We start from the raw sequence: 12,377 nt of genomic DNA, 5'->3' as shown, positions 1-12,377 counted from the left end.
TGGCCCTCAGGTGAAGTAACATATCATCACTTTCACCCAGCCTGCTGTCTTACCACAAATTACAACAACCTCATCCAAACTGCCAGTGAGAACAGTCTCTGGGCCATGACTTTCCCTGAGCATTGTCTGGAATTGTGGTGTTGGCCTTTATTGGTTAAATCCCTTATTTATTACATGTTGCCTAGAGAGCAACTCATTTGGAAATCAGATTCTCCCAGGTTACTGCAGATTCTTCCTGGTTTCCTCCCATCACAGCAGTGTAAAAGATTATCTGTTTCCCTAACCATTGCCAGTCTAATTGGTATTCATGCCACTGCTGAGCCAAGTAAATGCACCATTACTGGCCAGATCTTGCTAAAAGCAGTTTCTTCCACACCAAGAGAGATCTGTTTTCTCTTGAAAAGACAACAGAAATTTGTGTTATCTATCATGAAACCAAAAAAGGGCACTGCAAACCCTAAGCAATTGACAAATGTTTGCCAGTGAGTTTGTAGAAATCTATTGAAACTGGAAGCTCTCCAGGTGTCTTCTGTGCAGGATGCTGTGCTTTTGCACTGGAGCTTCATGGCTGTTGGAGCAACAACATTGAAGAAGTCACCAAATGAACAAACAGGTTTCAGTACACAGACTGATTCATTTAAAGGGTTTATTTTAAAGGAATTCAAAGAACATTGGCAGAATATTTGCTGAGAGACATGTTAAGAAATCAGTGTCATCTCTCATTGATTTCAGTGGCACTGTAGTAAGGCCAAGTTGCAACGAGGGGGAAGAATACATTTGACAAGCATTTCAACATTGCTGACATTAACAGCAGTGGTTTCTTCCCCTAGCTCATTGCAAAACATGACATCAGAGCTCTTCCAAAGCTGTTCATGGGAAACTAAGAGAGGTAACAGAAATGGGTACAAAAATGGAAACAAAAATAGAAATGGGTAGGTTCAGATTGGATGTTAGGAAGAATTTCTTCACCGTGAGGGTGGTGAGACACTGGCACAGGTTGCCCAGGGAGGTGGTAGAAGCCTCATCCCTGGAGGTTTTGAAGGCCAGGCTGGATGTGACTCTGAGCATCCTGATCTAGTATGAGGAGTCCCTGGCCATGGCAGGGGGTTTGGAACTAGATGATCCTTGAGGTCCTTTCCAACCCTAACACTATACTTTGCCTGCTTTGTGTTGTTGCTTCTGGGTAACTAAAAAGACAGTGATCTATTCATCTATTGATACAGACAATAAAGAATAAATGTTCATATAGAACATTTTGTAAAGGCAGGGATGAAAATACAGAGCTGCCAGCCATGGCTCCCATCTTAATGAAGTCTGAAGTCAGGACATTGGTGAGAAGAGCCTGAATCCCAACTGAACAAAGAAGTCACATAGCAGAAAGGGTACTGAACAAGCACAGCACATAAAAGAGCAGAAAGCCCTTGGAGGAATCTGCATTTGTTTACTCATTTCCTCATTTGACTGTTAAATGGTAAATCAGTATGGTACATTTCACTGAGTATGGAGGACTTTATACCTTTTTAGGGACTAGCTTTTGTTGGAGGCTAAGGTCATCTTCAGATGATGTCACTGCTACCAATTCCACTTAGAACACATTAGATTTTTTTCTTCCTACATGTTCCCTTACATTAGTCATTTTTCTTAGCCTTCTTGATCTTAGAGGAGAAAAAAAAAATGCCACAAAGGTTAATACAATATTTAGAGGTGCTGAAAGTCAATGCAGGAGGATGACAGGACAGCATTTTGATCTAAGTTTCTCCACCAACTAAGGAAGCCAAGCCCTGAGATGAGTCTTGAGGAAAAAAGGAGATTGTTGTATGTTAGAAGGCAGTTGCAAAGATGTGAAACAAGAAGATAGGTTCTGCCAGCTTCAAGTCTGCCTCCTTCACCTTTGTCATTCTTGATACAAATGCACATTGTGTTTTGTAATAAAGGCTGTGATCTCTGCTCTGATCTTCCACCTTATCCAGGCTAAATGTGTACACTGAAGCACTAAAACTGGTGGTTTTTCAGAGACACACAGAAATAGTAGCAGAGTAGGCTGATGCATTTGGGAATGACAAGGACACAGCAGAAAGTGTAGAGCAAATTTTCAAGTTGGAGCCAGCCCAACCATCACAAGTTGTAGTATTTTGGAGTTAAGTCTCTCAAATCTCTCAAATGCAAGTTTGAACATGCTGTTAATGAGAATGCTATGCATTAGACTGGACATGCAGACAGACACACCTGCATATTCTTTGCAGTCTGGTCAGTTGAGATGAGATGGGTAGATCTCATTTAAATTGGTTAGATCATTTTGCCTGGCTGACCTTTCTCATTCACAGCAATCACTGCCCAGTCTCCCCAGATAACTACTGGAGACAAAAAGGATGCCCAATTCATATAAAATATTTTAGCTATCTGCTTTGGGGTGAGAAAAATTGAAACCTGGACACCACCACCTGTGAAGACAGCACATAATAAACAGCAGCTTAGTCCCACACAGAAAGGGGCTGGGACCCAGTGAGAGCTGGAGCACCTGTCCTGTGGAGGAAGGCTAAGAGAGTTGAGGTTGTTCAGCCTGGAAATTCAAAGGCTCCAGGGAGACCTTACTGTGGCCTTTAAGTACTTAAAGGGAGCCTTTAAGAAAGATGGGGAATGGCTTTTTAGCAGGGCCTGTTGTGACAGGATAAGGGGTGATGGTTTTAAACTAAAAGAGAGATTTCCTCTAGAGGAAAGGAAGATATTTTTGACACCGAGGGTGGCTCAGGTTGCCCAGAGAGTTGGTAGATTTCCCCATTCCTGGAACCATTCCAGATCAGACTGGAGGAGGCTCTGGGCAATCTGATCTAGTTGAAACTGTCCCCACTGCAGGGAGCTTGGGCTAGATGACCTTTAGAGCTCCTTTCCACCCCAAACCATTCTATGATTCGATGAAATCTGCAGATACAAAAATGTTTTCTATTTAAAGCAGGTACTTAAAACAGAAGCAAAAGGGAAATTTCCTCAAATTGCATAACATTGTCTGAAAAAAATCCACTAGTCTCTGATTTAAATGAAAGGATTTTACAGTTTTGACATTTCAGTGTGTGACATGCAGCGTGGAACAGCCTGTCTGTTCATTAAGTAGAATATCAGGTGAGAGTTTCTCCAGTCGGCAAAGAAATGAATGGCACATTAATGTTCAGGGAGCTTCCTTTTCGCCTTTTAAGAAAACAGTGATGTCTCAGAAATTGCCTGATCTAAGTTGGGTGGCTGAGCTCTCATATTGTTGCTTTCATGCTCATATTTTACATAACCTTGCACACAGTAAACCTTTTAATGCTGTGAATAGATCTGACAAGAGGTCAGACCCACTGCAGTTGATGGTGTACATGGAATTGCTACAGAATATACATGATTTTCTTGGGATTTGCTTCAGGAGCTCTTGGGGAATAGTAGAGTGGTTAAATTATGCCCTTGTTGCCCTAATTCAGTAGAAACACAGGGAAGGAAAGCAAGAGGTCAATTTAATGAGCTATCAGAAGAAAAAGACATTTTAAATCCACGAGTATGATCAGAGGGCTGGAGCACCTCTCCTGTGGGGACAGACTGAAAGAGTTGAGGCTGTTCAGTCTGGAGAAGAGAAGGCTCCAAGGTGACCTAATTGTGGCCTTCCAGTATCTGAAGGGGGCTACAAAAAGGCTGGGGAGGGGCTTCTCAGGATCTCAGGTAGTGATAGGACTAGGGGGAAAGGAATGAAGCTGGAGTTGGGGAGATTCAGGCTGGACGTGAGGAGGAAGTTCTTCCCCATGAGAGTGGTGAAGCCCTGGAATGGGTTGTCCATGGAGGTGGTTGAGAACCTGTCCCTGAAGGTGTTTAATAGCAGGCTGGATGAGGCTCTGGCCAGCCTAATCTAGTGTGAGGTGTCCCCTGCCCATGGCAGGGGGGTTGGAACTAGATGATCCTTGTGGTCCCTTCCAACCCTGACTGATACTATGATACTACAAATCAAGGCAATGGAGCCAAAAGGGACTCTCTAGGTTTGGAGAGTGCTTTATTCTTTCTGCTATGAATATGTGAGTCCTATTTTGCCAGATCAGGAAGCTATAGATAAAATGGATCTTAAAAAGTTATTAAAAAATTAAATAAACCCACAACTTCTTCTTTCAGAGAGAGTTACAGCTGAGGTTGTCTGAACTGATGTTCACAGAGCTGCTCAGAAGAACTTGAAGAAGCTGGGCTTATCAACATGACATTAGTGCCTGGTGCTTTGAAGAGTTTTTGCTTTAAATAGGTCATGCTTTCCTTTAATCACCTTGGACCCATCTCTATGTTTCCTGGAGACAGAGAACATGCCAGAAAGTCAAGAAAAGCAACGCAGACCTTCTCCAAAGCAGGTGTGTAGCTGACATTCCTCATTCCAAACAAGGGAGTCTGTAGAAACTGGGACAATCAGGTGGCAGCCAACAGCACTAGAGAACTTGGGCAGACAGGTCTTTTTGCATTAAAGATGCAAAAACTTCAAGGAGGCTAAATCTCAAGAAAGCTGGGGAAAGAAATCACAAGGAAAAGCTCCAAACTGAAGCTGGTGAGTCATGACCAAATACTCTAAGAAGTTGCAGGGGAGAGAATGCTGGGCAAGAGCAGAGCGCTGTCTTGCACACCCAGAAGTGTTAGGAGCAAGTGAGAGTATTTACTCAGGCTGTCAGAAGGAAAGTAAAGCAAGGTCATAGATATGACCCCAGCACATCTGCTGTGGATTAACCTTTTCCTCTGTTTGAGACTGGGACAGTGATGATGGACAGATGAAGAGAAAATGTCTACGGTAGCAAGAAAGCCAGCATGGAGTAGTGAGCTGGTCAAGGCAATCTACTAAAAGATGAAGGACAGGCTAGGAATACTTCAGCCTTAAATTGTACAGGGAGAAAAACACCTGTCAGGATTATTCAGTCATGAGATGACCAGGAGCTGCCTATGGTAGCTGACTCTGGAGAAAAGCGAGTGAATCTCAAGGCTACCTCAAGGAAAATAATTCCAGGAATAGTTTGGAGCTAAGTAGATACATCTGCAATGTAATTATACCTTTGTGGCCTGGTATCTTAACTGTTCTATCTCAAGACAGCAATACCAGAGGGTATTGCCAAGCCCTGCATGAGAATATGTGAAAACCACCAGAACTTTTGTCTGTGTGGTAGGAACACTGGAGCCAAGCTTTGATTAGTCTCATTCTGAACAATCAGGAGGGATCAGAAACCCAGAACAGGATTTAGACTGCAGATTAAACCATCTCAATGGCATTTATTGAAGGCTTTTCAGGCTAAGGACTTACATAGATCACTCTATATTAGATGCCTATATTTATCTGCATTAACTGGGCTTCAAGATGGAGCCAGAATCAGTAGTCTAAATACTGGGGTTTGGAGTTACCAATACCCTGGGGTATTTTATCTGCCCTCATGCAGAGAGTAAAAGTGATGGTGTAGATAACCATCATACCTACACATCCCTAGTTGATACTAGATGTGCTGGGGAATCTCAGGTGGCACTTAAAACACATGTTGAGGTGTCTGAATCATGTCCTAAATCTCCTCTGACTATAACAGGAGTTCATGCACTTAGATGTAGGTAGACACTTCAAAATACACCTATGTTTAGGTGTCTTAATCTGCAAGATGAAGCCCACTTCTGTTCAGCATGAGAGAAGCTATCTTATCAAACAAGACCTGCAAGTCTTCCACACAGAGGAAACAGAATTAGCTGAACACCAGAGGTGAAAATCTGTCAAGAGGACACTTGCTGAAGGAACCAAAAAAGCTGTGACATTCATTTCTTCTCCTCTTCTGAATAACATTCAGACTTTAGTAATCTCTGAAGACTCTTTTCCATGACCATCATTACTACATCCAGCTGTGGTACAAAGAGCAAGTCATAGAACAAAGGCTAGAGAATACAGAGCAGTGTCCAGAGATTTGAATGCTGCAGAGAAACAACTTCAATATGGCTAATAATGGCTTTTCATGCTGCTCTCTCCTCTGCAGTCACCAAGTACTATTCTCTAATGAAGTTTGTCCCAGCTGTTAGCCCACTGTACATAATCATCTCGGCTAACTAACCCATTCACTAGCACAAAAGCACCATCCAAGCTGTCAAACTGCATGCAACTCGAATGAATGAGCGTGGATTGTGGCATCCAAGGCTCCAGTGACAGCTGTGACACATTCACAGCCTTAGTCATGAAGAGCTTAAGCATCTGCGGTATTTCTGATGCTCTCTCATCTCCTCTGCATCTTAAGTTAGAGCACAAAACTCCTGGAACGAATCCAAAGACCCAGCTCTCTAAAACACAGGAAATGAGTAACTTCACTAACTTTAACTTGGGCCTTTATGTAATGCATTTGTGCTGGCTTCTTTATATAGTTTGTTTCTAGGCCAACTCTGAGGGGGAAAGTTCTGTTGTGTGTCCAACATCTTACATCTGTACTAAGCCCAAGCACATATTTGGCTCCTGGTACTAGCTACATCAATTTAAGGATTTAGAGTTCTATATAAATACCATTATTGCCAAAAAAATTGCCTTTTTAAAAGGAAATGCTTTTTACTTATGACCATGAATGTGACATTCTAGGGGTGGGTTTTTTTGCTACAATAATAAAAGAAAGATCCAACCTTATATAAACCTCATTCAGAAATGTGACAGTAAGAGTAGAAACAGAAAGGTTATGGCTTAATAAAGCCTTCCCATTCCAGGAAAATGAATTAATAGTTAAGGCTATCTAAGCTATTTTAAACTCCCTTTCAAACATAAATGCAATTTCTTTCCAGTGTGGAGAAATGTATCTCTTGCTACCACAGCTGTAATTCCAGTCCATTCCAGCCTCCATATCAGGGTTCTTAGAGATTCCTGGTTTTTTCTTTTTCTTTTTTTTTATTCATTAGTTGGATTTAAGTAGATATCTTTAAAGGCCACAGCTAAGGAGGAAGGTGTTAGCTAAATCCATTTATCAATTGACTGGGGGATTTTGTTAGCATAGGACAAAGGGTTGATGCATTATAATAAGAAAATATTGATTTATGGCGAAAAGCTGCCTTTTAGGTCACCTAATTCAAACCATGTCAAGTGCTCCAAGCTGGCCAGAATGTATTTCATGGGGTGTCAGCCCTAAGCTAATGAGGTCTGGTCAGCATTTATCTCCATCTCCCTGCAGCTTACAGCATAGCTATTCACAAGCAGTGTATGTTGGACCAGACTTGGAACATCACACAGCTTCTGGCTGGCTCGGAGAACAGGAAGAGCAAGCTTGCTTCTGCCTACAGAGAATCATGTAGCTGTCCTAGATGTGTCCTTATGCTGATATAGCCCCACAATCTACAGAATTGCATCTAACCTTCAGTTGACAAACCTCTTGCAGTAATTGGACACGCTTTGAAGGCAGGAAGCATCGATACACTGAGGAAGCCTCTGAGATTTAAAACAATCAATGAATCATTTTAATAAAAGACAAACAGATAGGCTGTTGCCTGGGACATGTGGCATGAATTCTCCCTGCAAGGGACAGGCTGAGGTCTGCTCTTGGTTGAACAAAGGCACGATGTGTGTGAGGAAGTCGTGGGGATCACCGCAGAAGTCTTGGGCTTTTCAGAAAACATCTCTCACAATTTGCTCTTGCTATGGTGAGCTAGCCAAAACAAACAAACAAACAGACCAAAACAGTCTTCTCCCTGAGGAAAGATAGGAGGAAGAGAGGGATTGCACTTCACAGGACTATCTCTGATATGCCATGGAAGGATTCATCTCACTGACTTTGGATGTATACTTCTTGCAGCCAGCTGCTGCAAGTACCCCCACAGGGTGAGGCATCTGAGCCACCTCAGGATGAGATGAGCCACCCTCTCCACTTACAATATAGTGATATGGAGCCATCAGCTTGGATGTAGCCATCTTGTTTTCATGTGCTTGAGAGTAGATGAACCTCATCCAGCCTGCCAAACATGTCTCCCGAGCGAGAAAGCCTTCCTGCACACTAAACAAATGATAGTTTCACCAAGGGATTCTTTTGGGGCCAAGTTTTCACCTTGGGAATGAGGAAATCAATAACTTCTTCACTCCTCAGAGAGGGGCCAAATGGTGCATCTACTTCCCACATAAAAACAACTTGACTCTGTTACATTTCCCTTCAGTAAGGCATTTTTTTCTGTAAGAATCCCATCCAATCAGATAGAACAATGCAGAGTCCCTTGCAGGAAAAGAAAGTAACAAAACTCACATTCTGAGGGATTTAGGAACAAAAACCTTTTTAAAAAATCTAGGCTATTAACCCACCACACAGATTAAAAGGACTTTTCCTGCCCTAACCCTCAGCTCCATTTAGCAGGTCCAACAAATCACAGATAAGAGACTATAATTATCCTTCCATTTGCAGCTCCTGAGCAGCCACGACCCAGCCATCTCTAATGGGGTGCAGAAGCCACTGTGATTGAGGCTCTTTGTGAAATGCCTCAACACTTGGATGGACAAACCTGCTAACATGTGTGGCAGAAGTTTAATGTGGCATGTTCAGTCAAGCAGCTCTTGGATGGGAATATTCCCACTAGGTCACAGTGTTTTATTCTTATTGCCATAATGATTATGAAGAAGAAGAAGAAGAATTAGGCTACACAAATATTTATCTCCTCTTCTGTTGATGTTAGAGGGAATTGTGAATTATGCTAACAACACCCAGAAATGTTCTGTTAATTGTTGGAGGGGGTTTTGGCTTTGTTTTTCAGACAGTTGTTATTAATCAGAGCTTTTCACACCTTTTAAAAATTGTTTTCAAAAGAATCTGTCTAATAAATAGATCAGAGCAGCTTCAGAACATAGTCCTACCTCAAGCCATCCAAGAGTAAAGTGTGACACTTGAATGAGCAGAAGGGAGGCCGTCAGGATGCCTCCAGGGCAGGTAAAACCTAATGACAAATGCAAATCAGCTCATTTCATGGGATGATTATCTCCAAACAATTTGGATTCAACAGTAGCATAGAATCAGAGCAGCAAACAAGAGCCCTGCAACTGCCTCTGTGTATTCCTTCAGGAACTCTTCCAAGGGAATACTCCTCAACACAAGAGTCATGTTAGCTTTAAATGCTCTGCATGATGATGCTTCTACCTCTTCTTCAGGAGATCAAATGATTTAGCACCTCCTAAGAAGTTCTGCCTTGAAATTATTAATCCAGCTAAACCCATCAGCTTGCATGGGGATCCAATCAATGAACTGCAGTGAGTTACATAAACAAGACTTGAACAACCAGGCTTGGTTTGAAGGAGTTCCTAGTTTGTCTTGTGGAGATAGAAGTTCAAGCCTAAAAAGGCAGATCACTAAATTGAGAGAGCAAAAAGTGGGCAGAGGAAAAAAAAATGCAAGTCAAGGAAGCTATGGGGTGAGGACTGAACATTCTGCTGTGAAGCAGAAGTCTGCCTATCTTCTACCCATATGCTTGTGCCCACTCAATTATGATCCAAACAGTGTTTCACTGGGCACCACAGACACAGGAATTCTGATACCTATTAAGAGCTGTTTAAAACTACCAAAACCTTCCTGCATGCAAAGCTTTTCTCAAGACCAGAACAAGTTCATCACTGAGGGAACTGGAATAACGTCTCATCAAGAGATGTTGTATATAATGTGTAGCAGGGGCACTCTGACACGGAGTGATGTTGCAGCTAGCCCTGAAGATACCTTATCGGCAAAGCTGACTTGAGGGTTGCAAATAGGGGAAAAAAGAGGGAGTTCCTCACTGGTGCACTTATATCTCTTTCAGTAGAGTTCTTCCATTTCTGCAAAACTCACTCCAAAATCCTGTTGACAGCAGTGTCTACCCAATCCTCCCCTTGCTGTCCACACAGGTGATCCAAGATGGCTGGATGAGACAGGAGGACAGGGAATGGAAACAAAGCAACATGAGCCAATGCAAAAATGCACATTAGTGATTTAAAGGCTGAGGCTGTGCTCTCTGGACCAAGTAATGGGATGGCAAGTAAATAATTCCTCTGTTACATCAGGACTAACCGTAAGACCTGGTATTTTTGCAGGACTTCCCACCAGATATGAATTACAGCACGATCCTGTCCTCAGTTTACTTTTTCTCAGTGCTTCCTAACTCAAGTATTTTGGTTTCATTAAAAGATAATCTGAGCTAATTTAGGAATTAGGCTGTTTGTACTAAGTGTGCTCGGAAGGAAAGGAAAACAAAATCTGCTACTTTGAAATGAATCAGCTTGGGGACACGGGTCTCAACTTATCAAAGGCGTAGGCACATATGGAACTCAACCCCAGAAAAAATATCACCAGGATGCCAGCTCAGTCAGCCAAATGAAGAGAAATGTGATGAACAAAGGTCCAAACATGATCAACTGCGCAGCCCACAATCTCAGACATCTCTGGTTTTCTCTCCCTGCTAGCATCCCACAACAAAGGTTCTGCCTTCATGTTTATGAGCTTCACATATACCCCAACAACAGCAGCTCTAGAGAGTTACATGCGGCTATGGCACCACCATGCAAACAGCAGACATCTTGAATCTACAGGGAGGAAGAAGCCCTCCTGTTTTCTTGCAGGGACACCACCAAATGATGGAAGGCTAAAGCCAAGGAGTGATCGCGAAGCTAGCTCCCTGTTTGCAGATAAATATGTGTACTTGTCAGAGGTAAAACCTTCCCTGACCTTGGAGTTTGTTCAGTACCAATGGGTATCCTTCCAGTCCCTGCACACATGCCTTCAGCTGGAGAAAACACCACCACTGAAACCTTCCACTCTGCGATGTCTGAGTCAGATTGCTGGTACAGTAACAGATCAGTTGTAGCTGTCTTGAATGAACAACAAAGCAGCTCTCAGCACGTAGAAACGGGGGGGAAAAGGTAGCAGACCATACCCCAGAACTGTAACTGAGACACAAACAGAGGCATCAACTTCAACCCAACTGTCAGTGTTGCACTGAATTGCATTCCTTAATTATTCATCAAATGGGAGCAGCGTTGCCTTCCCCATCCTATAGGACAATTTATTTCAAGATAGCTCCAGTGTGTTTTGCATCAGCTAAATATAGATGCTTGTATAATGTGTTCTTTCTCGGTAGCTATACCAACACCACTTTATGGAGCTTGCCTTCATGCTCTCATTGACAGTAACCTTAACTAATCATCCACTCCCTTTGATTATCATGTGCAAGCCATGGAAACGTTTCCCCGCTGTACCTGACCAGCGAGATGGCTGTGTACACAAATAACATCAAACAAAAATCCCTTCACTGTTTATTGACTTGAACAGGCTTTAAAATAACTCTCAAAAAATCTTCTTCAGTTCCATGGCATATTCCTTTATCAGTCCAATACCTGCACTGCAACTAATAAACACAAGACTCGTGGCAATAAATAATGCTCTAGGAAAGAATCAGGTCACATTGCTGCCTTATTTACTTGGGTTAATATTTTTAATTGTTATTAGAATTGCCTCGACTCCAATATATTCTTCAGTCTAAAAAACAGATTCTGTTTACCAGATGCAATGAAAAAAATCACTCACTTCCAGGGAGTTCTTCCAGACCTGCTTCTACATCAGTGGGATGATCATCTAGCCATAAACACCGGCATGTCACTAAACATCTCTCTTTTTTCTCATGCGTTTTCCAGTCCTGAGCAGCATACTTCATTATCTTTCTCTCCCTGGCTGTAAACTCTTTGGATTCCAATACATACCTGAACTGTTCACATGTTAAATTTGCAGCACAGCAGTAAAGTCTGTCCTGTATGCTGCTGTCCCTCCGACTTGAGATGTGCTTTGCATAAAGATGGTATTATCAAAACCAGCTGTTCGTATACTGATAAGGACAAGTGCACTGAGGCGTGCAAGCAGAGGTCAAAGGCACATTAATGGCAATTTTTACTACTACCCCACAGCAACAAATAGAGAAGTCCTAGTGCACTGCTTGAAGGGTGAATCAGAGTTTCTGCGGCAGGTGAAGACGCAGAACTGCAAAAGGGAGCCTTGAGCTCGAAAATGCCAACAGCAGCACCGGGTCTGTTAGCAATCAGGTTTTATTTACCAGCCATATTGTGTTAAAACCAGACGTGATTTCCATACCGAGCACGTTAACCTGTCACCACTTGCAAAGGGAGATGTATGGGTTTGAAAAGAAGGAAAACCATCTCGCAGACGCATCCTCAGAGCCTGCAGTTCTGGCGGAAGACAGAAATCCTGCATGCAATTCCCCCCGAAAAGAAGTATTCCCAGGACGTGGGGAAGATGAGGAGAAAGCCAGTAAATCAATGTCACTCTGAGACAAGCCGGTTGCTCCTTTTCCCTCCCCGGCTGCAGTAACGGCGCTTTGGCATCTCCAGGGTCGGGCCGAGCGGGGCAGAGCCCGGCTGCCGCTGCCCTCCA

General features: G+C 42.8%; 1 protein-coding gene across 1 annotated transcript in view; it reads right to left on the bottom strand.

Moving 5' to 3' along the window:
- The window catches only part of ADCYAP1R1 (ADCYAP receptor type I), a 126,479-nt gene that overhangs the window by 113,593 nt on the left and 509 nt on the right, over positions 1–12,377 (bottom strand). The window lies entirely within an intron of this gene.

This window comes from Dryobates pubescens, chromosome 21 (genome assembly GCF_014839835.1).
Source record: "Dryobates pubescens isolate bDryPub1 chromosome 21, bDryPub1.pri, whole genome shotgun sequence".
Classification (NCBI taxonomy): Eukaryota; Metazoa; Chordata; class Aves; order Piciformes; family Picidae; genus Dryobates; species Dryobates pubescens.
The sequence above is the reverse complement of the archived record's forward strand: the minus strand, read 5'-3'. Positions and strand labels throughout refer to the sequence as shown.